General features: G+C 42.2%; 1 long non-coding RNA gene and 1 pseudogene across 1 annotated transcript; both read left to right on the top strand.

Moving 5' to 3' along the window:
- Nucleotides 1-145: 145 nt before the first annotated feature.
- On the top strand, nucleotides 146-7,754 carry LOC132342414 (HIG1 domain family member 1A, mitochondrial-like; annotated as a pseudogene).
- A 5,918-nt stretch (nucleotides 7,755-13,672) lies between these two features.
- Nucleotides 13,673-23,553, top strand: LOC107133260 (uncharacterized). The gene is made up of 4 exons (XR_001502138.3): nucleotides 13,673-13,968; nucleotides 18,131-18,248; nucleotides 19,846-19,988; nucleotides 21,273-23,553. It is a non-coding gene; the product is annotated as an uncharacterized lncRNA (long non-coding RNA).
- Nucleotides 23,554-25,475: the final 1,922 nt, after the last annotated feature.

Genomic DNA, 25,475 nt, shown 5'->3' with positions numbered 1-25,475 from the left:
GTCCAACTACTCATTGATTTAGCATGTAAGTGTAAGTAGTTATTGGAACTGGATGAAATCACACCACCGGTGCTCACTGGCACTTTAAATCATGAATACAAATCTAGGAAGGGAGAAAATGGAGAAAAGAGCCTGGAACTGGGCTATGACGGATTCTGAGGATTCAAAGATGAGGCTTCTGTGTCTTTCCAAAGACTCGCAGCTTGCAGGATTTAGTAAGGATTTTAGACTTTGTTCTAAGGGTAATGAGAAATCACTAAAGGGTTTTAAATTAGCGTAATGAAATGTAATGCTAAATGAATAAAAATCTAGAACTGTATATGAAGTATAACCTCAGCCCTATTCTATAATTAAAAAAAAAAAAACACCTCATTTATTCAACAAAAACTTACTGAGCATCTCCTGTGTGTCAGGCGTTATGGGGCCTGGAGGTTGCAACACTGGGTCAAACATAAGCAAAGAAGATAGAAAATAAAACAGTATTAATAAATATAATAAGCTTATGAAGGAAAAGAATTTATGGTGAAAGGATAGTGATGGATATCAACAAAGAATTCTACTTTAAGTAACCAAAACATTAACAATGATTATCTCTGGATTACAGGCAATTTCTATTTCTTTATCTGTTTGGGTATATTTCCAAAATGAACATTATGATTTTAAAAATAAAAACAGCCTAGGTCAAAGGTGAAAGACATGCTGAGAACTATAGAACATTAATAAAGGAAATTATGTTTCAAAGAAATGGAAAGATATCCTCTTAGATTGAAAATAGTAATATTGTTAAAATGGCAATACTACCCAAAACAATTTACACATTTAATGCAATCCTTATCAAATTACTCATGGCATTTTTTCACAAAACCAGGACAAATAGTCCTGAAACTTATATGGAATTGTAAAAGACCCAGAATTGCCAGTGCAATCTTGAGGAAAAAGAACAAAGCAGGAGGTATATCCCTCCCAGACTTCAGACAATACTAGAAAGCTACAGTAATCAAAACAGCATGGTAAATAGACATATGGACCAATGGAACAGAATAAAGAACCCAGAAATAAACCACTCATGTACGGTCAGTCTTCCACAAAGGAGGCAAGAAGATGCAATGGAGAGAAGACGGCACCACCAGCAAGTGGGGCAGGAAAGGGAGACAGCCATATGCAAGGCAGTGAAGCCAGACATGCACTTAGGCCATGGGCAAAACAACTCAAAATGGCTTAAGACATGACAGCATAAAGCTCCTTGAAGAGAATATAGAAAAAGCATAAATTGACATAAATGCCAAAGAATGCTCAAACTACCGCACAATTGCACTCATCTCACACGCTAGTAAAGTAATGCTCAAAATTCTCCAAGCCAGGCTTCAGCAGTACATGCACCATGAACTTCCAGATGTTCAAGCTGGTTTTAGAAAAGGCAGAGGAACCAGATATCAAATTGCCAACATCCGCTGGATCATCAAAAAAGCAAGAGAATTCCAGAGAACCATCTATTTCTGCTTTATTGACTATGCCAAAGTCTTTGACTGTGTGAACCACAATAAACTGTGGAAAATTCTGAAAGAGATGGGAACATCAGACCACCTGACCTGCCTCTTGAGAAACCTGTATGCAGGTCAGGAAGCAACAGTTAGAATTGGACATGGAACAACAGACTGGTTCCAAATAGGAAAAGGAGTATGTCAAGGCTGTATATTATCACTTTGCTTATTTAACTTCTATGCAGAGTACATCATGAGAAACGCCGGGCTGGAAGAAGCACAAGCTGGAATCAAGATTGCCGGGAGAAATATCAATAACCTCAGATATGCAGATGACACCACCCTTATGGCAGAAAGTGAAGAGGAACTTAAAAGCCTCTTGCTGAAAGTGAAAGTGGAGAGTGAAAAAGTTGGCTTAGAGCTCAACATTCAGAAAATGAAGATCATGGCATCTGGTCCCATCACTTGATGGCAAATAGATGGGGAAACAGTGTCAGACTTTATTTTTGGGGGCTCCAAAATCACTGCAGACGGTGACTGCAGCCATGAAATTAAAAGACGCTTACTCTTTGGAAGGAAAGTTATGACCCACCTAGACAGCATATTGAAAAGCAGAGACATTACTTTGCCAACAAAGGTCCGTCTAGTCAAGGCTATGGTTTTTCCTGTGGTCATGTATGGATGTGAGAGTTGGACTGTGAAGAAAGCTGAGTGCTGAAGAATTGATGCTTTTGCACTGTGGTGTTGGAGAAGACTCTTGAGAGTCCCTTGGACTGCAAGGAGATCCAACCAGTCTATCCTAAAGGAAATCAGTCCTGGGTGTTCATTGGAAGGACTGATGCTGAAAGTGAAACTCCAATACTTTGGCCACCTCATGCGAATAGTTGACTCATTGGAAAAGGCTCTGATGCTGGGAGGGATTGGAGGCAGGAGGAGAAGGGGACGACAGAGGATGAGATGGCTGGATGGCATGACCAGCTTGATGCACATGAGTTTGGGTGAACTCCGGGGGTTGGTGATGGACAGGGAGGACTGGTGTGCTGCGATTCATGGCATTGCAAAGAGTAGGACACAACTGAGCGACTGAACAGACTGACTGACTGATACCAATATTTTAAGTCAATCTCCCAAAGCAATAGAAATAAAAGCAAAAATAAATGAGATCTAATCAAACGTACAAGGTTTTGTTCAGCAAAGGAAACCACAGCAAAATCAAATGACAGCTTACAGAATGGGAGAAAATATTTACAAATGAAGCAACTACAAGGAATCAATTTCCAAAATGTACAAACAAATACAACTCAATAACAATAAACAACCCAATCAAAAATGGGCAAAAGACCTAAATAGATCTACCTCCAAAGAAGACATACAGATGACAGGCACATGAAAAGATGCTCGTCATTGCTAATTATTAGAGAAATGAAAATCAAAACTATAATGAAGTATAAGATATTAAGAAGAGGTGGCAAGAATACACAGAAGAACTATACAAAAAGACCTCAATGACCCAGATAACCACGACAGTGTGATCACTCACCTAGAGCCAAACATCCTGGAATGTGAAGTCAAGTGGGCCTTAGGAAGCATCACTACGAACAAAGCTAGTGGAGGTGATGGAATTCCAGTTGAGCTATTTCAAATCCTAAAAGATAATGCTGTTAAAAGTGCAGCACTCAGTATGCCAGCAAATTTGATTAACTCAGCAGTGAGTGGCCACGAGACTGGATGAGGTCAGTTTTCATTCCAGTCTCAAAGAAAGGCAATGCCAAAGAATGTTCCAACTACCACAAAATTGCACTCATTTCACATGCTAGCAAAGTAATGCTCAAAACCTTCCAGCTAGGCTTCAACAGTTTGTGAACTGAGAACTTCCAGATGTACAAACTGGATTTAGAAAAGGCAGAAGAACCACAGATCAAATTGCCGGAATCCACTGTATCATAGAAAAGCTAGAGAATTTCAGAAAACATCTACTTATGCTTCATTGACTACGCTAAAGCCTTTGTGTGGATCACAACAAACTATGGAAAATTCTTAAAGAGATGGGAATACAGACCACCTGACCCACCTCCTGTGAGACCTGTATGCAGGTCCAGAAGCAACAGTTAGAACTGGAACAACAGACTGGTTCCAAATTGGAAAAGAAGTACGTCAAGGCTTTATATCGGCATCCTGCTTATTTAACTTATATGCAGAGTACATCATGCCAAATGCCAGTCTGGATGAAGCACAAGCTGGAATCAAGATCTCTGTGAGAAATATCAATAACCTCAGATATGCAGATGACACCACCCTTATGGCAGAAAGCAAAGAGGAATTAAAGAGTCTCTTGATGAAGGTGAAATAAGAGAGTGAAAAACTCAGCATTCAAAAAATACTCATCTAGGAGAAGCCAGCTGGACAGCAGGTGCAGGAGTGCGGTCACTAGTGGATAGGAACCTGAAACATCTTGTGGTTGTCTGAAGATTCTTCAATCACTATGTCAAGGGACACATGTTTCTCTTTCCTCATATGATGAAGATCAGGGATGTTAACTTACCCGAAAAGCTAAGAGAGGCACCATTTGTCCCCATGGGAATGGCAGGTTTTGCAGCAATTATTGCATGTGGATTATATAGAGGGGAAATATTAAAATTTCTGTTCACCTGATCCACATGTGTGTGGCAGCCCAAAGCTTTGTTGTGGGAGCAATGTCTCTTGGTATGGGTTATTCCCTGTATCAAGAATTCTGGGCAAAACCTAAACCTTAGAAGAGGAGATGCCATCTTGGTCTTGTTGGTGGTGCTTGCTTTAATTAGACATCTCATACTGAGGTTATATATTTATGCTGAAAATAAATTTTTTGGGTCAGACAAGAACATGGTAATTTGAATATTGGCTTATTTTCTTGCAGGCTTGATTTGCCTGCTGACCAGATTACTGGTGACTAGTTCACTAGCTAGGTCATTCGGGGGAGTCAGATTCGGATCGGCACAAAAGAAACATGTCACTTTTAAATACATTTAATAGAGATACCTGTCCACCCTCTTAAACTCTTCTGTTGAAATTAGTTCTAAAGAAGACAACATGCCAATCCTGAAAATGCTCCCAGTTGCTGCAGAATATCATATGCTTTTGATGTAATGTAGGAGTCCTATTTTGGAGAAGGCAATGGCACCCCACTCCAGTACTCCTGCCTGGAAAATCCCATGGATGGAGGAGCCTGGAAGGCTGCAGTTCATGGGGTCGCTGAGGGTCGGACATGACTGAGCGACTTCACTTTCACTTTTCACTTACATGCATTGGAGAAGGAAATGGCAACCCACTCCAGTGTTCTTGCCTGGAGAATCCCAGGGACGGGGGAGCCTGGTGGGCTGCCGACTATGGGATCGCACAGAGTCGGACACGACTGAAGTGACTTAGCAGCAGCAGGAGTCCTATTTACTGCTGTTAATTTAACTTTCTGTCCTGTGGACTGAGTACTGTTTTAAGGGCTGGTTGGCTCTTGAGGAACCCTTTCAGAATAGTACATGGAATATAACATTATAAACCTCCCTGCAAGTAAAAAGTTGGTAACAGAGCCACTTTGAAGTAGTATTTATTTTAGATCATAGTTGTAAACATGAGAACAACTTAACTGTCTATCCCTATTAGCGCTTTTGTAGTTGCAGAATTAGATTTTGCTGCTGTTATATTAGAATAATTTTAAATGTTATTTTGAAACAAATGTGTGTTTTAGGTGCTAATGCAAAGGTAAATAAAAAACACTTTTTAAATGTGCACAGTATGTTTATTTTCTCCAAAAGAATCATCAACTAAATAAAATGCCTATAATGGAAGTGATTGATGAGCAAGCTGGTTTGGTCAGATATTCTACAAACTTTGGTATGTCACAGAATGCTTTGCTGTACTTGTGAAATTCTCTTGTCTAACCTGAATTTACATTCCATGGTGATAACATGATAAATGTAGTGTTATTAAAGTAAGTGAACACACACACACAAAACAGGGTCATGTCATGTGGCCACATCACTTCATGGCAAATAGATGGGGAAACAGTAGAAACAGTGCGAGACTTTATTTTGGGGGGCTCCAAAATCACTGCAGATGGTGACTGCAGCCATGAAATTAAAAGACACTTGCTCCTTGGAAGAAAAGATATGACCAACCTAGACAGCATATTAAAAAGCAGAGACATTACTTTGCCAACAAAGGTCCATCTAGTCAAAGCTATGGTTTTTCCAGTAGTCATGTATGGATGTGAGTTGGACTATAAAGAAAGCTGAGCACCAAAGAATTGATGCTTTTGAACTGTGGTGTTGCAGAAGATTCTTGAGAGTCCATCGGACTGCAAGATCCAACCAGTCCATCCTAAAGGAAATCAGTCCTGAATATTCATTGGAAGGACTGATGTTGAAGCTGAAACTCCAATACTTTGGCCACATGATGTGAAGAACTGACTCATTTGAAAAGACCCTGATCCTGGGAAAGATTGAAGGTGGGAGGAAAAGGGGACGACAATGGATGAGATGGTTGGATGGCATCACTGACTCTATAGACATGAGTTTGAATAAACTCCAGGAGTTGATGAAGGACAGGGAGGCCTGGAGTGCTACAGTCCATGGGGTTGCAAAGATTCAGACACGACTGAGCAACTGAAGTGAACTGGACTATACTGTCCATGGAATTCTCCAGGCCAGAATACTGGAGTGGGTAGCCTTTCCCTTCTCTAGGGGATCTTCCCAACCCAGGGATAGAACCCAGGTCTCCCACAATGCAGGCAGATTCTTTACCAGCTGAGCCACAAGGGAAGCCCATATTTTAAATGAAAGTTGCTCCGAAAATCACCTGGACATATATCCAGAATCCAGACAAAACTATAATTTAAAAAGATACATGCACTCCTATGTTCATAGCTGCACTATTCACAATAATCAAGAAGACAGGAAAGTGAGAGTGAAGTCGCTCCGTCATGTCTGACTTTTTGCAACCCCATGAACTGTACCTGCCAGTCTCCTACATCCGTGGGATTTTGCAGGCAAGATTACTGGAGTGGGTTGCCATTTCCTTCTCCAAGGGATCTTGCCAACCCAGGGATGGAACCCGGGTCTCCTGCATTGCAGGCAGACTCTTTACCATCTGAGCCACCAGGGGGCTTCACAAGACATGGACACAACCTAAATGACACACACACACACACTGAATACTAGTCAGTCATAAAAATGAAGAAAACAATGCCATTTGCAGCAAAGTGGATGGACCTAGAGAAGATCATACTAAGTGAAGTAAGTCTGAAAGAGAAAGACAAATGCCGTATGAAATTACTTATACGTGGATTCTAAAATACAGCACAAATTACCATCAAAACAGAAACAGGTTCACAGGCATAGAGAACAGACTTATTGCTAAAGGAGAGTAGGGGTGAGAAAGAGTTGGATTAGGAATTTGGTATTAGCAGATGTAAACTATTATATATAGAATGGATCAACAACAAGGTTCTCTTGTATGGCCCAGGAAATGATATTAAATATCCTGTGATAAACCATAATGGAAAGGAACACAAAAAAGAATGCACATGTCTATATAACTGAATCACCTTGCTATACAGCAGAAATGAAACATGGGGAGGGAGGAGGGAGGAGGGTTCAGGATGGGGAACACATGTATACCTGTGGTGGATTCATTTTGATATTTGGCAAAACTAATACAATTATGTAAACTTTAAAAATAAAATTAAAAAAAATAAATAAACACAACATTGTAAATCAACCATAATTCAATAATCTTTTAAAAAACAGTCTAGGTCAATTAAACGATGAAAGGGAAAAAGAAAACCACATACCAGGATCCTACCTTGGATATGCACAACTCAACAAGTCCTCAGTGTGCCACACTTTACCATGACCATCAACAGCGAAGGGAAACAAAATATGCCACCCCCAATATGCTGCATATTGATTATTTTGAATTAAAAAGCTACTTAAGAAACAGTCTTAAGAAACACCAGGACTTCCCTGGTGGTCTAGTGGATAAGAATCCACCTGCCAAAGCCAGGGACACAGGTTCGATCCCTGGTTGGGGAAGATTCCACATGCCATGGAGCAGCCAAGCCTAGGCACCACAACCACTGAGCCTGCGTGCTGCGACTACTGAAGCCCATGGACCTAGAGCCTGTGCTCCACAACAGGAGAGACCACGGCAATGAGAAGCCTGTGCACTGCAATGAAGAGTAGCCCCCGCTCCCTGCAACTCGAGAAAGTGCATGCAGCAATGAAGACCTAGTGCAGCCAAGAATAAATTAATTAACTTTAAAAAAAAGTCAGTGCAAGAACACCCTGACTCTCCTTTGTCCACCTGAAAGCAGGAAATCAGCCTCCCATGTCAAAGGTACCCTCCCTGTACCAGGAGGCTACAGGGCATCCTTATCACCAGAGACAGGCAATTTAGGGACATGAAAGGCTATATAAACAAACCTTGTTACTTCACCACCAATTTGTTAACTCCAAGCCAAAACCCCTTTATCTTGTCAATTCCTCACAAATTTATTGTTTCCTTGTCTAAAAGGTATAAAAGCTGTCTACTTTGGTAACTCTTTTGAGTACCACATTTTTATGAGCTCCCGACCTCATGCGAAAAGACCCTGATGCTGGGAGGGATTGAGGGCAGAAGGAGAAGAGGATGACAGAGGATGAGATGGCAGGATGGCATCACTGACTTGATGCACATGAGTTTGGGTGAACTCCAGGAGTTGGTGATAGACAGGGAGGCCTAGTGTGCTGCAATTCATGGGGTCGCAAAGAGTCAGACATGACTGAGTGAACTGAACTGTACATATGAAATTAAATTTGTTTCTCTCCCGTTAATTTTTCTTGTGTCAATTTAATTAATAGACTAGCTAAAGAATCCAGAAGGGAAGAAGGGACAAGTTTTCCTTGCCTGTAGCATCATATAGCTGGGATTCAAAACCTTGGGAGGAGATGAGGTTCATTAAAAGTATGTGGGGTACTTCCCCGGTGGTCCAGTGGTTAAGACTGTGTTTCCTCAGCAGTTTGACCAGGGTTTGATCCCTGGTCTGGGAACTAAGATTCCACAAGACACATGGCACGCCAAAAAATTTAAGAAAGAAAGAAAAGAACGTGGACTGGGGAAAAGAGAAGAGAATGGAAAACAGCCCTGAGTTTGCTGGCATGTAAGGATTGGCAGAGGAGGAAGGGATTGATGGAATGGGAAAGTCGAAGAGGGCAGAGGAACATGAGGACTGAGCAGTGTTATAAAAACCACAAGAAACATCATTTCAAGGAAGGAGTTGTGGATAACCCGAAATCCCTATAGAGCTGGTGTCAGTGTACCATTCTGTATCAGAATGCAGGTTAGGTATTTCTAATACTTGAGAAAAGTCAGAAATTCTGGTGAAATCTCAGTTTAAATATGGTTCAAGTCAAAAAAGATATGACAACAAAAGCCTCCAGTTTGCAATCTCAGAGCTAGCAGACTCTTACCCCCACATGTGGAGGTTGAAAGAAGACTCCTTTATTTTCAAGGGACTGTTTGCCAGTATCCTAGACCTATTACAGGCACCTAAGGCCTCCTCCAACTGTTGAGACTTTCTGATGGCTTAACACCTCAGATGGTGATTATGTGGCTTTCCAAATAGAGATCCTTGGCTTAATCAAGTAGGTCAATGGAAAAACGCGCCTCATTCATTCACCTTCCTACAATTCTAATGTCAACCAGGAGACACCAGGTCAGACCTTGCCTCCATCAACTGCTTTGGCCAGACTGCTGACTCAGTTTCACAACGTCTTCCTTTGGTGGTTCCTGGCAGTTTGCTCTCTCCAAGAAGCCCTATCAGAGCCACACACCACCTAGGATACATTTATAAGCCTCTGCTCAGCTCAGTGGTGATTCCTTCAAGTTCTAGCAACACTCCCAAGAGGACTAGTCCAGGCCAATTTTCCTCTCATAGGTAGTGTGATAACTCATGCCCTCTTTGCAGTGAAAGTGTGAAGTCACTCAGTCGTGTCTGACTCCGCGACCCCATGGACTGTAGCCTGCCAGACTCCTCTGTCCATGGGATTCTCCAGGCAAGAATACTGGAGTGGGTTGCCATTTCCTTCTCCAGGGGGCCTTCCCGACCCAGAGATCGAAGCTGGATCTCCTGCGCTGCAGGCAGACTCTTTACCATCTGGCACTCCTCTTTGCAGACCTGGTAATAAAAAGAACTGCCACTTTTGAATCATCACTAGGTATTAACATATACTGGGAACTCTATATAGGTGATTCCTTATCCATTTGGCAACATTGTGAAATGTCTGTTATTTCATTTTATAGATAAGGGAATATATATTTCAACAAAGTTGAGGGACCTGCCCGAAGTCCCAAAGCCAGTTAGATGGATCTGGGACTTGGGCCTAAATGAATCAGATTTCTACTACACAAGCAGCCTTTCCTGTCTACGTACAGTTATCTGTTTGGGCCAAGTGTAATATAGCTGCCAAACAAAGCTGATTTAGAGATCCTAGTAAACAAAGTTTTATTGCCAACCAGCCAGTCACCAAAGGGATCTGGGAATTGAAGGTAATTTGCTTATAGATTCAGGCCTTATGGCCTCTGAGCTAGAGGATATTTATCAGAAACCTTGAAAATGGCAGACATGTGTCAGAGAAATAGGTCTCTCTCTTTCTAAGGCAACGACTAGTTTTTCTGATCACTGGGTCAAACATTTCATCTTCTCCAGCTAGAATGGCCAGAACTAGGTGACATCTATGAAGCACAAAAGAAATTCATACAAGTGTGTTTTACCAGCTCAGGGGACTGGGAGCCCCTTGAGAAAACAGAAAAGTTTGGCCTATTCATCTTTGTCTCCCCCACATCAGTACCTGACTCTTGAAAGGCACTCACTAAACACTTATGGAGAACTAAATGAAATACCTCGTCAATGAAAAATTAGTCAGCTGATCTAAGAAAGAAATGGAAAAAAAATTTTGAGCCCAATTGAAGATTATCTAAGCCAGGAACAGCATCTTAGAAAGCTTGGAGAACTGTTCTGCCCATTAGAAGTCAACAACAGTCACCGAAGTTTTTTGAGACAGAGGGCTATACATTAAGTGATATATTATTGACGGCTTACACAATCTAGCAAGCAGTGGGTCAGGGGTCATTGTGGCCCCTTACACGATTAAGAAGGAGTGTTATCTTTTAAGGAGTTGTCTTGCTGATGCTGGGAAAATCTTGCTGTTTATAGTTGAGCAGGAATTTCTGCCTGTGGGGAGGTTTGGTTGATGGACAAAAAGGGTACCCAGTATGCAGTGTGGGGAGAGAGGAGGCCAAAGGCAAAGAAATCTTAAAAATATATATTTATTTATTTGGCTGTTCTGAATCTTAGTCGTGGCATGCGGGATATAGTTCTCTGACCAGGGATCGAACCCAGGCCCCCTGCATTGCAAGCCCAGAGTCTTATCCACTGGACTACCAGGGAAGTCCCCAGAGACATTTTTTTTATATTTAAATTTTTTTTGCTGTAAAATATGAATTTTATTTCACAATCTGGTTTTGAACTAGGGGATGTTTTTGTTTGTTCACTTTTGTTTTGTTAGGTCCAAAAGTCACATTTATCCGGAGAGAGTTAGGATATGCAATCACTGAGAAACAGCAAAGAAACGATGAAACTGAAGCTGTATAAAGATAATTCTAAAAATATCTTCTGCTGAAAGTAGTCATTGAGGAGAACAAGAGGTGATCTCAGAGCTTTAGAGCCGAAAGCTTTTTGTAACCATCACAGCCCTGAATCTTCTCATTGGACAGAACAGAAGCCAGAGATGGGAAGTGACTTGAGCAAGGTCACACATATCCAGTATTGATTATGCCCTCGGGATGCAGGAAGGGTCTGTTCCTCCTGTTTGAAAGACATTCCACCCACTTTATAGCTTCAGTATATTCATTCCTTTGCAAGTTGACATTCAGCTGGTAAGATAATTACTAACTCCAGCACTGCCCCTGAGGTGCATTTGCAAAACTCCAGGGCTCCACCGAACACAGTTTGGAAATTACTTAGATAATTTATTGCTCGTTATTTAAACTTTTAGCACATTCAAGCAAAAATGTCTTTTAAGTCCCTGAAAACTGGGTACTCTCATTGGCAGCATTTATTCTTCTCTTCATTTCCTGATGAATAAACCCATTAATGAAAGAATGTGCTGTGTACTTTCTTTGGTGCTATCATTCATCTGAATTAACATGTGCGTGGGCAGAGCTCAAGTGGTGAGATCCTGCGCTGGGTGGGCCGTCTTCAGGGTCTCAAAACCCAAGGGTGCCCAAGCTTGCTTTACAGTGATGTCAAGAATAGTGCTCTTGAGAACTGAATTGCTGAAACTGAAATTTCTAAGTTTGAAATTCTGAGTAAGATAGAGAACTGCAGAAAAGAATGATAAACAACCTGCTTACTCTACACTGGTAGAGTACAGAGTAAAACTTCCTAATTGCTTGCAATAATAAGGATCATTTATTGGATATTTAGAACGTACATAAACATGAGACAACTGCCATCATTATTCCCATTTTACTGTTGAGAAAATTAAGGCTTAGTAGTAGGGGTTCTTAACTCAAAGAAACTCCCTCTGGCCAAATAAAGCAGAGTTGGGATGAGCAGATACTGGAGAGGAGAGATCTCTTGAAGGGTTTTAGTGGCGACACCAAGGGGAGCTGAGGGAGGGAAGATTTTCTCAATCTTTATTATGTAGGATGTGGAAGTGGAGTACAGACTCTGGAGCCAGGCTGCTAAGATTAGAATCCCGGCTCCACCCCTTACTCTAAGTGATCTTGCACTGGGTCTCTTGGTTTGCCCATCTGTAAAGTGGGGATAATAATAGAACCTATCTCAAAGAATAGCTGTTTAAAAACAGCTCAGTGCCATAATCAAGGTGGGATCTCAGTACAATAGCTATCATTAGCTAATGAATAAAGGGGTATATGTGGCACTAGTGGTAAAGAATCTGCCTACCAATGCAGGAGACAAGAGATGTGGGTTTGATCCCTCAGTCAGGAAGACCCCCTGAAGGAGGAAATGGCAACCCAATCCAGCACTTTTGCCTGAAGAATCCCATGGAGAGAGGAGCTTGGCGGGCTATAGTCTATTAGGGTTGCAAAGAGTCAGACACAACTGAACCAACTTAGTGTACACATGTGTATACGTAAGGCTGATTCATTTTGCTGTACAGTAGAAACTAACACAACATTGTAAAGCAACTCTACGGCAATAAAAGTTAATTTTTAAAAAAGAGATAATTAAAGAAAGTGCTATGTAGATGTGCTTTCAAGTCCTCTCCTTGTGTGTGCCTCCCTTTCATCAAATTGGTGTCTTTGATTTTCACCTAGAAACTCTAACTGAATTAATCACTGCTGGTCATCATTAGTGCCAGCTGTGGTTCAGTTATATGTCAACCTCTTACTGGTCCAGGCTGAGATGCAGGGAGAGTATCCCACCAATGCAGACAGACCTAATCATTTCAGTCTCTCAAAAAACAGCAGAAAGGATCCCATGAAATCATAAGGAGTTTTCAAAAACCAAGTATTTGAGGAGAAACAATAAGGAATGACCTGGATTGTTTTAAAAGATCTTGTGTGACTGGAGACCAGGGTGGGTAATAAACTGAATCCCAAAATGAAACAAAATACACAAAAGGGAGGGCTTTTGTTCTCTGGGGCTTCCCAGGTGGCACGGTAGTAAAGAATCCACCTGCCTATGCAGGAAATGCAAGAGACGTGGGTTCAATCCTTGGGTCAAGAAGATCCCCTGGAGGAGGAAATGGCAACCCACTCCAGTATTCCTGTCTGAAAAATTCCATGGACAGAGGAGCCTGACGGAGTATATAGTCCATGGGGTCACAAAGAATCAGACACGACTGAACAACCTAGAAAGTAGTTACTATAAGAATCCCCAGGAGCAGACCTGTCCACTGGGGATACTCACTAGCTCTCGAATGCATTCTCTAAAGCTGCCTCCTAATAAGGCTGGCAGAGAGAAACAGGGTGATGGGCCCAGGCAAGCACACCGTAGGGGAGAACCTCCACCGTGGGCGGTGTGCCCACTGCCAGAGGGTCTGCGCTACCGAGTGCCGACCTCTGCACAGATTCTAAAACCAGAGAAAGAGCCCAGATTTGTCAGAGAGCCATATTGGAACAGAGGAAGAAGAGATTTAAAAAAAAAAATAGGTAATTGTACCAATAAAGCATAAGCTTTATAAGGAAAAAAACAAAAATTCTTTCCTGGGAATTCTAATCTCACCATCATATAAGGACTTTGCACAACTCATATTCCTGGAAAAGGTGGGGGAAGTCACTTCCCTGGCATAGCCTCAGGCCTTACAGATTCAAACTGGGACATCAGTTTTTCCTTGATTCATGAGAACTGCCTTCTTTTTGTTTGGTTCCTTTAAAAAAATATTTTTTTACTTATTTATTTGCTGTTCTGGGTCTTCATTGCTGTGCTCGGACTTTCTCTCTCATGGTGAGAAGGGGTTATTCTCTAGTTGTGGCTAGCAGGGGTTACTCTCTATTGGGATGCACAGGCTTCTTATAGTGGTGGCTTCTGTTGTGAATCATGGGCTCGAGGGCTCCCAGGCTTAGCTGCTCCATGGAATGTGATCTTCCCAGGATCTTCCCGTGGGAAGATCAAACGCGTGTCACCTGCATTGGTAGGGGGACTCCTAACCACTGAACCCCAGGAAAGTCCTGCTTTTGTTCCTTTTGTGCTTCCACCACCAATACTATTTCATTATCACATGTGATGTTAGCTATATGTTTTTAAGAGAGGCCCTTTTTCAGGTTGAGTAATTTCTCTCTAGTCCTAATTTGCTGAGAATTGTGAATAACTGTTGAATTTTGTCAAATGCTTGTAATGCCGTTGAAATGATCATGTGGATGTTTTTTCTTATATTATTAATGGTGAATTACATTAATTGGTTTTCAAATATTAAACCAATCTTGTATACCTGGCTTAAATCTGCTATGATAATGATGTATTATTGTTTTTCAATTTGACTTACTAATATTTTAGTAAGAATTTTTGTGTCACTATTCATGAGAGATATGCTTTAATTCTCTTTTTTGTTGTTATCAAGCTTTTGTATTAGGATATTTTTGGCCTCAGAAAAGTTAGGAATATTTTCCCTCTTCTATTTTTGGAAAGAATTTAAGATTAGTGTTAAGTCTTCCTTAACTATTTGATAGAATTTACTAGTGAAACCATTTGGCCCTGGAATCCTTTTTGTGGAAAAGTTTTGATAACACATTCAGTTAAAATAACAGATACATGGATATTCAGAGTTTCCATTTTTTTCTCTTTTCATTTTTGGTGAGATGTTTTTCAATGACTTTGTGCATTTTAAGTTGTTGAGTTTACTGACAGTTGTTCACAATAATCCCTTCTTTTTTATTGTCTGTAAGATCTGTAATGATGCTTCCTCTTTCATTCCCAATATGATAAACTGCTTTTTTTTTCCTTATTAGTCTAGCTAAGGGCTTAGCCATTTTATTTTTTCAATAAAACAAATTTGGGGTTTTGTTTAATTTTTCTACAGCCTGTTTTCTGTTCTACTGATTTCTGTTCTTATTTTGGTCTCCTCTCTTCTACATCTTGTGAGTTTAATTTATTTTTCTAGTTCCTTAAGGTAGAAACTTAGGTTATTGGTTTTAACCATTTCCCTTTCAGTTTCTGCCTGCTTTTAGTTCTTCTCTGGAACCTTTAAAACAGCTATTGTCCATCATTTCTAAGTGTTATCTGCAGGACAATCATTCAGTATAAGCCCTTCCACCATTGCTGAGACTAGAACTCAGTTTTAAGATTCAAAATCTTGGGTAAGTATAGTAACCCAAGTGTCAACTTCCTCATCTGTAAAGTGGAGGTAATTTAACATATCTTAGAAGACTGTCATGGAAAGCAAATGAGATGATGCATATGAAAATGTTTTTCAAAGAACAAGCATGGCATATAAATTATATTTAGTATCATTAATGCAACATCAAGTTAATATAATTATATACTCCTTTGTCATGTACTTGTACTGATATTTCCACCAAAACTTAAGATGCAATTCTAAGTCATCTAATTTTCATAGCCTGGTAGATGGGAAAGATGTTTCTTTATCCTTTTCCAATATATTCTAACTAACCTTATAATTATATGCAGCTTCTTGGTCAACTGATATTGAATGTCTATCATGTATATATTAGGCATTTTTATACACAGTATTTTATTCATTTCATTTCTCACATAATCAGTTCAGTTCAGTTGTTCAGTTGTGTCTGACTCTTTGTGACCCCATGAATTGCAGCACACCAGGCCTCCCTGTCCATCACCAACTCCCAGAGTTCACCAAAACTCTTGTCCATCGACTCGGTGATGCCATCCAGCCACCTCATCCTCTGTCGTCCCCTTCTCCTCCTGCCCCCAATCCCTCCCAGCATCAGAGTCTTTTCCAATGAGTCAACTCTACACATGAGGTGGCCAAAGTATAGTGCCCTCCAATTTAGCAATATGTAACAATAACTTAAAAGACGCTTACTCCTTGGAAGAAAAGTTATGACCAACCTCGATAGCATATTCAAAAGCAGAGACATTACTTTGCCAACAAAGGTCCGTCTAGTCAAGGCTACGGTTTTTCCTGTGGTCATGTGTGGATGTGAGAGTTGGACTGTAAAGAAGGCTGAGCGCTGAAGAATTGATGCTTTTGCACTGTGGTGTTGGAGAAGATTCTTGAGAGTCCCTTGGACTGCAAGGAGATCCAACCAGTCCATTCTGAAGGAGATCAGCCCTGGGATTTCTTTGGAAGGAATGATGCTAAAGCTGAAACTCCAGTACTTTGGCCACCTTATGTGAAGAGTTGACTCACTGGAAAAGACTCTGATGCTGGGAGGGATTGGGGGCAGGAGGAGAAGGGGACGACAGAGGATGAGATGGCTGGATGGCATCACTGACTCGATGGACATGAGTCTGAGCGAACTCTGGGAGTTGGTGAGGGACAGGGAGGCCTGGTGTGCTGCGATTCATGGGGTCACAAAGAGTCGGACTTGACTGAGCGACTGAACTGAACAATAACTAAAAAAATTTTCCCACCTTGATTCTCTTAAAAATCTTAATGAAATCAGATAAAGCACCCAGATATGTGCAAATTGTTTATTTCTGTCTAACCCACAACAAAAAGATAGTGAAACCAAAATGTGTATAAAGGATTTGTTAAATTATGATGCATACATATAATGTAATACTATTCAACTGTTAAAAACATTCAGATTATTTCATCACATGGGAAAAGGTATATAATATTAAGTGTAAAGAATAAGATTACTGTTTAAACATCATGATTACAATTTTGTTCAAAATAGGAATCAGAAAAAAGTAGCTGTAAGGAAATACACCTGAATGATCATCTCTAGAGTGATAACAGTTAGGGATGGTTGTTTCTTCACATGCTTCGTCTGAGGCTCTAAATTGTTCACAATGAATGTATGATTTTTGCTTTCAGTTTCTGGTTTGGATCCAGAGACACTCTGACTGGGTTGATCTTAACTCAGTAAATAGTCACCTCCTTAGTCCACATATAGCCATTATTTATTAATTTGTTTATTAGAATGTAGTAAGTACTCATATGCCCAATGCTCAATATAAAAGCTCAGATTAAAATAAAAATTTGCATCTAGGCATGAATCCTCTCCTATCCCACTCACCACGTTTTCTTACTCAAGATAACCACCTTCCCAAATCTCATAATTCCCTTCTTTTCCTTTTAATAAAGTTGTATGTAATTGATACATGCTTTTATAAAGCTATATGAACTATATATTTTTGTCTTGGTGGCTTCAAATTTTTTAAGAAGGTCAGATCAGATCAGTTGCTCAGTCGTGTCTGACTCTTTGTGACCCCATGAATCGCAGCATGCCAGGCCTCCCTGTCCCTCACCAACTCCCGGAGTTCACTCAGACTCAAGTCCATCGAGTCAGTGATGCCATCCAGCCATCTCATCCTCTGTCGTCCCCTTCTCCTCCTGCCCCCAATCCCTCCCAGCATCAGAGTCTTTCCCAATGAGTCAATTCTTCGCATGAGGTGGCCAAAGTACTGGAGTTTCAGCTTTAGCATCATTCCTTCCAAAGAAATCCCAGGCCTGATCTCCTTCAAAATGGACTGGTTGGATCTCCTTGCAGTCCAAGGGACTCTCAAGAGTCTTCTCCAACACCACAGTTCAAAAGCATCAATTCTGCCTTCTTCACAGTCCAACTCTCACATCCATACATGCACCGGACCTTGCTTCTATCACCAGTCACATCCACAGCTGGGTATTGTTTTTGCTTTGGCTCCATCCCTTCATTCTTTCTGGAGTTATTTCTCCACTGATCTCCAGTAGCATATGGGGCATCTACTGACCTGGGGAGTTTCTCTTTCAGTATCCTATCATTTTGCCTTGTCATACTGTTCATGGGGTTCTCAAGGCAAGAATACTGAAGTGGTTTGCCATTAAGAAGGTAGTATGCTATAAATTGTCTTCTAAGACTTCATTCAGTTAATATTGCTGAGATTCATCTCTATTGATGCGTAGACCACGGTAGCTTATTTATTTTTATTACTAGATAATATTCTATTGTGTGACCATATTACTGTTCATTCTGTATTTTAGGCTATTTCCAGACATTTCCTGTTAAGAAGAGTACTATAAATATTCTTGTACATAAATTCCCATTGTCCCTATATACCAATTTGGATATAAACCTGGGAGTGGAAAGCCTTGTCATAGGGTGAGTGAAAGTTTAACAGCAGTGTGGAACTGTTTTTCCAAAGTGGTTGCCTCAGTCTATACATATTCCCACCAGCAGTGTATGAGATTCTGTGAATCTGTATCCTTACTAGCATTTGGTATTGCAAGGTATCTTGCTTTTTTCTTTTTAAAAAATTTTATTTATTTATTTTGGTTTGGCTGAGTCTTCAGGGCTGCACGGGCATTTCCCTAATTGCAGTGAGCAGGGGTTACTCTTTGTTGCAGCGTGGGGGCTTCTCTCTGCAGTGACGTCTCTTGTTGCGGAGCAGGGGCTCTAGAGCATGAGGGCTTCAGGAACTGCGGCTTGTGGGCTCAGTGGTTGTGGCTCCCAGGCTCTAGAGCACAGGCTCAACAGTTGTGGTGCATGGGCTTAGTTGCTGCACTACGTGTGGGATCTTCCTAACCCAAGGATTGAACCCAGGCCTCCTGCATTAGCAGGCAGATACTTTACCACTGAGCCACCAGGGAAGCCTGAGGTATTGCTTTTATACTCAGGAAAAGAAGAATGTTTGTAAAACAAACCGAAAACAGAAACAAAACTTCCTCGCCCTCCTTTTCCCCAAAACTCCAGGAAAGGTTCAGGCCACAGGTGGTGATACATAAAACTATTCCTCCCCCAGCAGCTTTTCAAACTCTTCTAGCTCTAGAAACCCTCTTCCAACAATGAATTGGGAACAGTGCGGGGGTGTGAGAAGTAGGAAACCTGCAGAATTGTGTGTCATGGGGACTCTTTCCAGCAGATGGTGAAATTATTCTGTAGGTTTGAGCTAGAAACCTCTTATTCTCTTTCTCTCTGTCTCTGTCTCTCCTTTCTCTCCTGAAATACAAACACTGGACTAGATACATCATTTTTTATTCTCTGCACTATGCTCCTAAAATACTTTCCTTGCAATTCTTTTTGCAAATATCAGAGAACTGACCTGCTTATTGAGTGCTTTGTTTTTCCTTGACTTGAGTAAAAACCTGCCAGTTACACCAAGTTGGGTGAGGGGTTCCCTGAACAAGCAATGCAGAGAATGAGAAATTCAAAACCATAACAATTGGAGGGTGTGATTGGAGGGTGGGAGGGAGGCTCAAGAGGGAGGGAACACACACACACACACACACACACACACACACACACACACACAGAGTTATGGCTGATTCATGTTGTTGTACAGCAGAAACCAACACAACTTTGTAAAGCAATTATCCTCCAATTATAAAAAAAGAAATGGACAGCCTGTTTCAACAGTGGCACCCTGGTTGCCTCTCCTTTCAAAACTGAGTCCTAGTTTCTATCACTATCACTTTGTAGTAACCTGTGTCATGATGCAAAACACCATACAGATGTGAGAATCTGTGATTTTGCACCTACAATAAATTAGCTTCTTCTCACTTACAGGTTCAAGGCTATAATCAGAGCACTTATCCAAAATGCAACTCAGAGAACTTTTTAGAGATAGCTGAAATATTCCCCATTTTTTAAGAGGCAGAAATACAAACAAGACTCAGTGCACACAAATATTAGCATCCAAAGAAATGAACGAGTTCACAAATCAGATGAAAGTCCAACAGCTCTTTCCTCTCTCCAACAGATACAGAACAAACTGGCTTATTCTAAAGCAAAAGCCCCAAGCAGAGTGAAAATAAAGTTTCCAGCTGTACACACTGGAGTGACTTACCCTTCTGCGTGGAGCACACTGGTTCCCAAATGTTGATTCTCTGATCCAGCTGCCAAGTACTGGGGCAGGGGGTGCCGCTTTGGGGAAATTTGAACCGTAGGTCCTCAGGACAAGTGGTCCTGACAGCTGCTGAAAACCTACCTGAAAATTCTCTGAGTGGGGTCACATTTTTGGGTCACCAAAAATTGTACTGAGTCCAGGCTCTTACTGCTCACCATACAACGTGCCAATAAATCGAGAGGCAGCTTGTTGGGGCAAGGAATAGCAATTTTATTCGGAAAGCCAGCAGACCAAAAAGACGGTGACCTCACGTCCCAGACAAACATCTTGCCTGAGTTAGAACTCAAGTTTTTTTAATACAAAACAGGAACTTCCGGGTTCCCAGCAGCCTTTGGGGAGGATGTGTTAATTTCTTCCTGCTTGCAGTCATTCACAGGTGGGCCTTGTCAGGATGTTTTCTGTGAGCGAAACAGAGGTATTTTAGCTTAATGTTCATTACCTGGGAGGTAGAGTTCCCAGAGATGGGCCATTTATGTACAACTTAAGCTTATAGGCAGCATCACTTTAGTGAGTAACTTGTAATAGAGTTGAAAGATTTTTCCCTATGACAAAACAAACCTCTAAGAAATTGAATGAACTCACCTGATATCTGGAATTGTAAACAGATAAATCGTGTTTCTAAGAACATATGACAAAAAATGATTTGGACTAAGCAGCAATTGATACTAAGCCATTCTTTCTTTTAAAAGTTAATTAATTAACTTTTGGCTGTGCTGGGTCTTCGTTGCTGCCCAGGCTTTTCTCTAGCTGCAGTGAGCAGGAGCTATTCTTCATTGTGATATGCAGGCATTTTATTATGGTGGCTTCTCTTGTCGTGGGACACAGGATCCAGGGTGTGTGGGCTTCAGTAGCTGTGGCACGGGGGCTCAGTAGTTGCACCGCCCAGGCTCTAGAGCACAGGCTCAATAGTTGTGGTGCACGGGCCTAGTTGCTCCTTGGCATGTGGGATCCTCTCAGACCAGGGATTGAACCTGTGTCTCCTGCATTGGCAGGCAGATTCTTTTACCACTGAGCTACCAGGGAAGCCCAATGCTAAGCCATTGTATCAGAAGGTAGAGAAGTAGAAGCTTCAGTTGGTCCCTGACCATCATCTGAAATCACCAGTGCACGAGGAGTGTTCTCTTTTCTGCTCTCAACAGCAGGTGGGAATGCAGGGATCCTTTGCCAGGATCAAAAAGGGGCCACGAATCACATATTTTTAACAAAGGGCATAAAACAAAATGTTGCTCTATTTGGCAATGCTCTTTGACTAAAGAAAGAAAATTGTGTGTATTTTCCAGAAACCATACTTAACTGACTCCAACTCTGAAGGCGGTGTAACATGCTGGTTCATTATAAGGATCAGTTATCAAGCTTCTATTTTGAGTTCCAAAAGCTAAATCCCAAAATTGACTTCAAGCTACAGAATGAAAGGTTGAGAAAAGTTCAACTTGGAGACAACAGACCATCTTACTACTGTTCATGAGAGATTCCTGCACAAGTTGATCAGGAAGGTATCAATTCTCCATGGGCCTGGAATCAGGGCAAGCAGCCTTGGAAATTTCAGCTGACTCTCACCAGGAAGGACACAAGCACAGCATTTGGGTAACACATTTAGCAAACTGATAGGGCACTGATTAGAAGGCAATAAACTCCCTTCGTTGTACTAGCCAGTGGGTTCAGACTGGTGAGGAGGTGGCCTTGAACCCTATCCTTTGGAGAAGACCACAGTCTCAGGGGAAAAGTCTTTAATTATTTTTTTCTGAGGCTTTAAATAAACTAAATTCTATGAGAAGACATGCTCAAAATCCAACCAGAGAGGCGCCTGTAATCTGCAAGTTTTCAGACATTTGTTCTGAGGTCGAAGAGCTGCAAAAAAGAAAGGTGTCAGTCTCGATTTGAGCTTCCGTGTTTGTAAACTCAGCCAGTTCATGCCTGGTTGGTTATGTCCTCGGGTCTTCCCTCATTCGTGGTGGTAACTGCCAAATCCTGGGCCTCCCACAAAGATGTGAGGCTTCTGGAGGACATAATAAATTTATATAAGATTTGAAGTTGATAAATCCTTAAGTGACCTCTTCTAAATTCTCTTCATCCACGATCTCATCAATTTAGCCAAAGTTTTGTGGTCGTTTCCCTCATGCCAACAAACCAGTCATGCGTGGGGACAAACTGCATCCCCTACCAACTCGAAACAGAACTTCTCATTCACTCTGTACCTAAGTATGAGTCCCTAGTCTGTCCCAGGTACTCGTCTAGGTCCTGGGGAAGCAGCAGTGTACGAACTGAGGCTTTAACCCCCATGGAGCGTCCCTTCAAGTTTTAGTCAACAATTCACTGTGGAGACCAGAGAGAAGCAGAACATATATTGAGGGACTAGACATAGTTTTAAAACACCAGAGATGATGTTTAAATGACCTTCCTTCAGCAAAATTCACCTAGAAGATAAGGTCTTTCTCTAAGGACTTTCAGAAAGCCTCTTTCTGCATCTTGTTCTTCTTAACAAGTTCAGTTATTGGCCCAGATAGGCCCCAGTGCAGCCTGGGAAAGGCAAACCAGAGGAAGACATTATATTGACCCCAAATCTTCATTCTTAAGTTAGACAAGTAGAGATGGATTCATGATAATATAATGCTGAGACCAACTATGTGATTAAAATTTTCCCTCAGAGAATCCTCATTTTCAGATTCTCTTCATTAATAGATTTTCTACAGAGGAGGAATTTTAGCTGCAGAAGTTGCCAATAAGCAAGACATTTCCCAGGGAGAGTTTTACATGCGCCTTGTAAACACCAGGACTTGTTGATGGGTAAGTCATGAGAAATCTGAATCAGAGCATCAAGAGTCCAGATAAAAGTTTCCAGCTAGTTAGTGGCTAACCATGCAAGTGGAGTAGAGAGATCAGATAAGATAAATCATGGAAAGCACTTTTTGGACTTTAGCCAGAAGTTCGCTTATGACATAGGAAAGAATAGTTTCAGCCAAGAGGTGGAGAAAAGGCCTGGATGCTATGAGTGGAGGGGGAAGCCGATAATGAGGCAGGCGGAGAGGGAGTAGACTCCATGAAGCGTGACGGCACTCACCTCCTAATTTATGTCCTTGCTTCTCCTCCATCCTGCACACCTACACACTTGCTTCTAAAATGTACACACTCAGGCCCATAATCCTTCAATAGCACCCTTATAACCTGCACAATAAATGTCAAACTTAGCATAGAACACCCCTTCCTAGCCTGAACCTGGCTTACAGTTATTTACATAACTGCCAGTCTTTGTCACTGGGTTATTCTCTGACAGACTTGCCCCTTAAAGGAATGCACCATCTCTTATTTGGCAATTTACGTCTCCCTGCCTCTATCCGTTACGAAACAGCACTCAACTCACATGGTTGAGTGAATGGAAAAATAAGTAAGAGATAGAATGAATGAATGAATGATACCAGCACTGACTGCAAGAATGGGTTTCCGTGTCCCAGTATGGCAGGTGAACATAATCTTTGTGAAATGATTGTCTTTCTCTTGTAAACGCCTTGATGAGTTGGAACTAAAAATCTCTATAAATCCAACATCCTGCTGTTGCTCAGTCATTGTCAGAGTGTTTTAATTGGGTGGTTGGAGTTACCTTGATGTCTCCTTATTATAACTAGACAAGTTCAACTGACATGAAGATTTCTGATTGGAATAGGATTCTCTCGGCGATATGACAAGTGTGTCTGGAAGCCCTACCGTTTAGCATGACACCAAGACACAACACATGCCCGGTTCTGTCAAACCTCCGAGTCGTGCTTGTGGAATCAACGGAATCACCGGGATGATAATCGACTCTGCTCTGTGATTCCCCTGTTGGCACATTTATTTTAGCTTTGCTGGCAGAGAGGGAGGCTTGCTCTACTAATTCACTGTGACGTTGTTTTTTAATTAGGTGTCTTGACACAGCAGGCATTCCAGTCTTGAACATTTCTTTTGTTTCTTTAATGTGCCAGCAAGCTGTCTGACTTTTAGCTGCCTGATCTTTCAGAAAGGTTACCTGCAGTGTAAAATGAGATACCAGACGTAAGGCACCTTGTCCAGTGTTTGGCACCTGAGGGGTCTCTGAGAATGTTCATTATGTCTCCCTGTTCATCTTTGCCTTCCGTCCTTCTGCTGCTTTTAGTTAACCTTGGAGATGAAACGTTAACTGGGTAAGGCTTACAATTTTCTTCATCCCAGAAGAGAGTCCAGTAAATCTACAAACTGAGACTGCATAGATTCTGTAAATAAAATGGCCACAATTTATTGAGTGCTTTCTATGTGCCAAGTGTTACACATTTCATTATTTTTCATCCTCACAGTAACGCTAAGAGGTAGACATTTTTCTTCTGCCTGCTTTTTAGGGGAAGAAACCTTAACCTAGAAGCCAAGTAGCTGAGGTTCCAGGGAGGGTCAGCAAAAGAGGTGGGGGAATAGTGCCTGTCTGCCTCCCTCCCCGTCTTCATCCTCAGCCCCTGCACACGTGGCCCTTCACCCTCGTGATCTGAGTGAGTAGTCAGTACAATCTCGAGGACTCTGCAGGACACAGAGATGGAGAAGCCACAGCCCTGGAGGGGCCTAAAGGCCTTCTTCCTGGCTGAACAGATACGTGACTGCCCCGGGTGTGAGTGCTAACATCCCTCCCCTTCCCCTGCCATGCCCCCTTGGAACTCCCCCCTAGGTCGGGAGGAAGAACTTCCCAACCCCCACTCCCTGCCACCTTCCCCATTCAGCCCCACCCCCCGCATCAGCCCAGAGTAGAGAGAATAGCAGGTGCTCCTACCGCCGCCCTTGGGTGTCCTGGGAGCCCTTGTCTGGTTTGGTTCAGCCTGGCCTGCTTCCCTTCTAGCCCCGGGTGTGTGGGCAGAGTACAAGCTAATTGGCAGGGGCTGCTTCAGAGACTACAGAACACGGGAGCTGCCGGCTGGCCAGCGGGAGGGCCGTGTTCCCAGCCAGCGCACTGCCATTTCCTGGTGCCCGGGAGAGGCCACCTGCCTGAGGAAGGTGTAACTGGGAAAGGGTAAACATGGAAATTCAGGTCCTGACAACTCTGCAGAGACTCCCCAGAGAAAGAGATGCAGCTGAAGACAGCTGCTCAAGATGCTTGGTCAGCAAGGAGGAGACTCAAGCTGGGGAGTGAACATAGTTCCTACTGGGAGAGAGAAAGATGATGCTCACCTCCATGCACCTGCCAGAATGAAAGAGCCTGGGAACCAGCTTCCTGGAAGACCACTGGGCTGAAGAGAAGGCAGCTCCTCGCCCCCAGGCCCCAGTTCCCAGCCCCCAACCCTCAGCTCCTGGCCCCCATCCCTCAGCTTCCCAGTTCCCAATGCCCAGCTCCAAGCCCCCAGCTCCCAGCTCCCAAACCCTAGGTCCCAGCACCAGTCCCCCAGCTTCCAGTCCCCAGTCCCCCAGTCTCTCAGCTACCCAGCCCCAAGCTCCCCAGTAACACCTTACTTACGTAAACAAAATTGGAGCCTGGTGACAGTTGCGGGTGCTGT

Source organism: Bos taurus, chromosome 16 (genome assembly GCF_002263795.3).
Source record: "Bos taurus isolate L1 Dominette 01449 registration number 42190680 breed Hereford chromosome 16, ARS-UCD2.0, whole genome shotgun sequence".
In the NCBI taxonomy this organism is placed as follows: domain Eukaryota; kingdom Metazoa; phylum Chordata; class Mammalia; order Artiodactyla; family Bovidae; genus Bos; species Bos taurus.
Note: the sequence above shows the minus strand (reverse complement) of the source record. Positions and strands in the feature narration are given on the sequence as shown.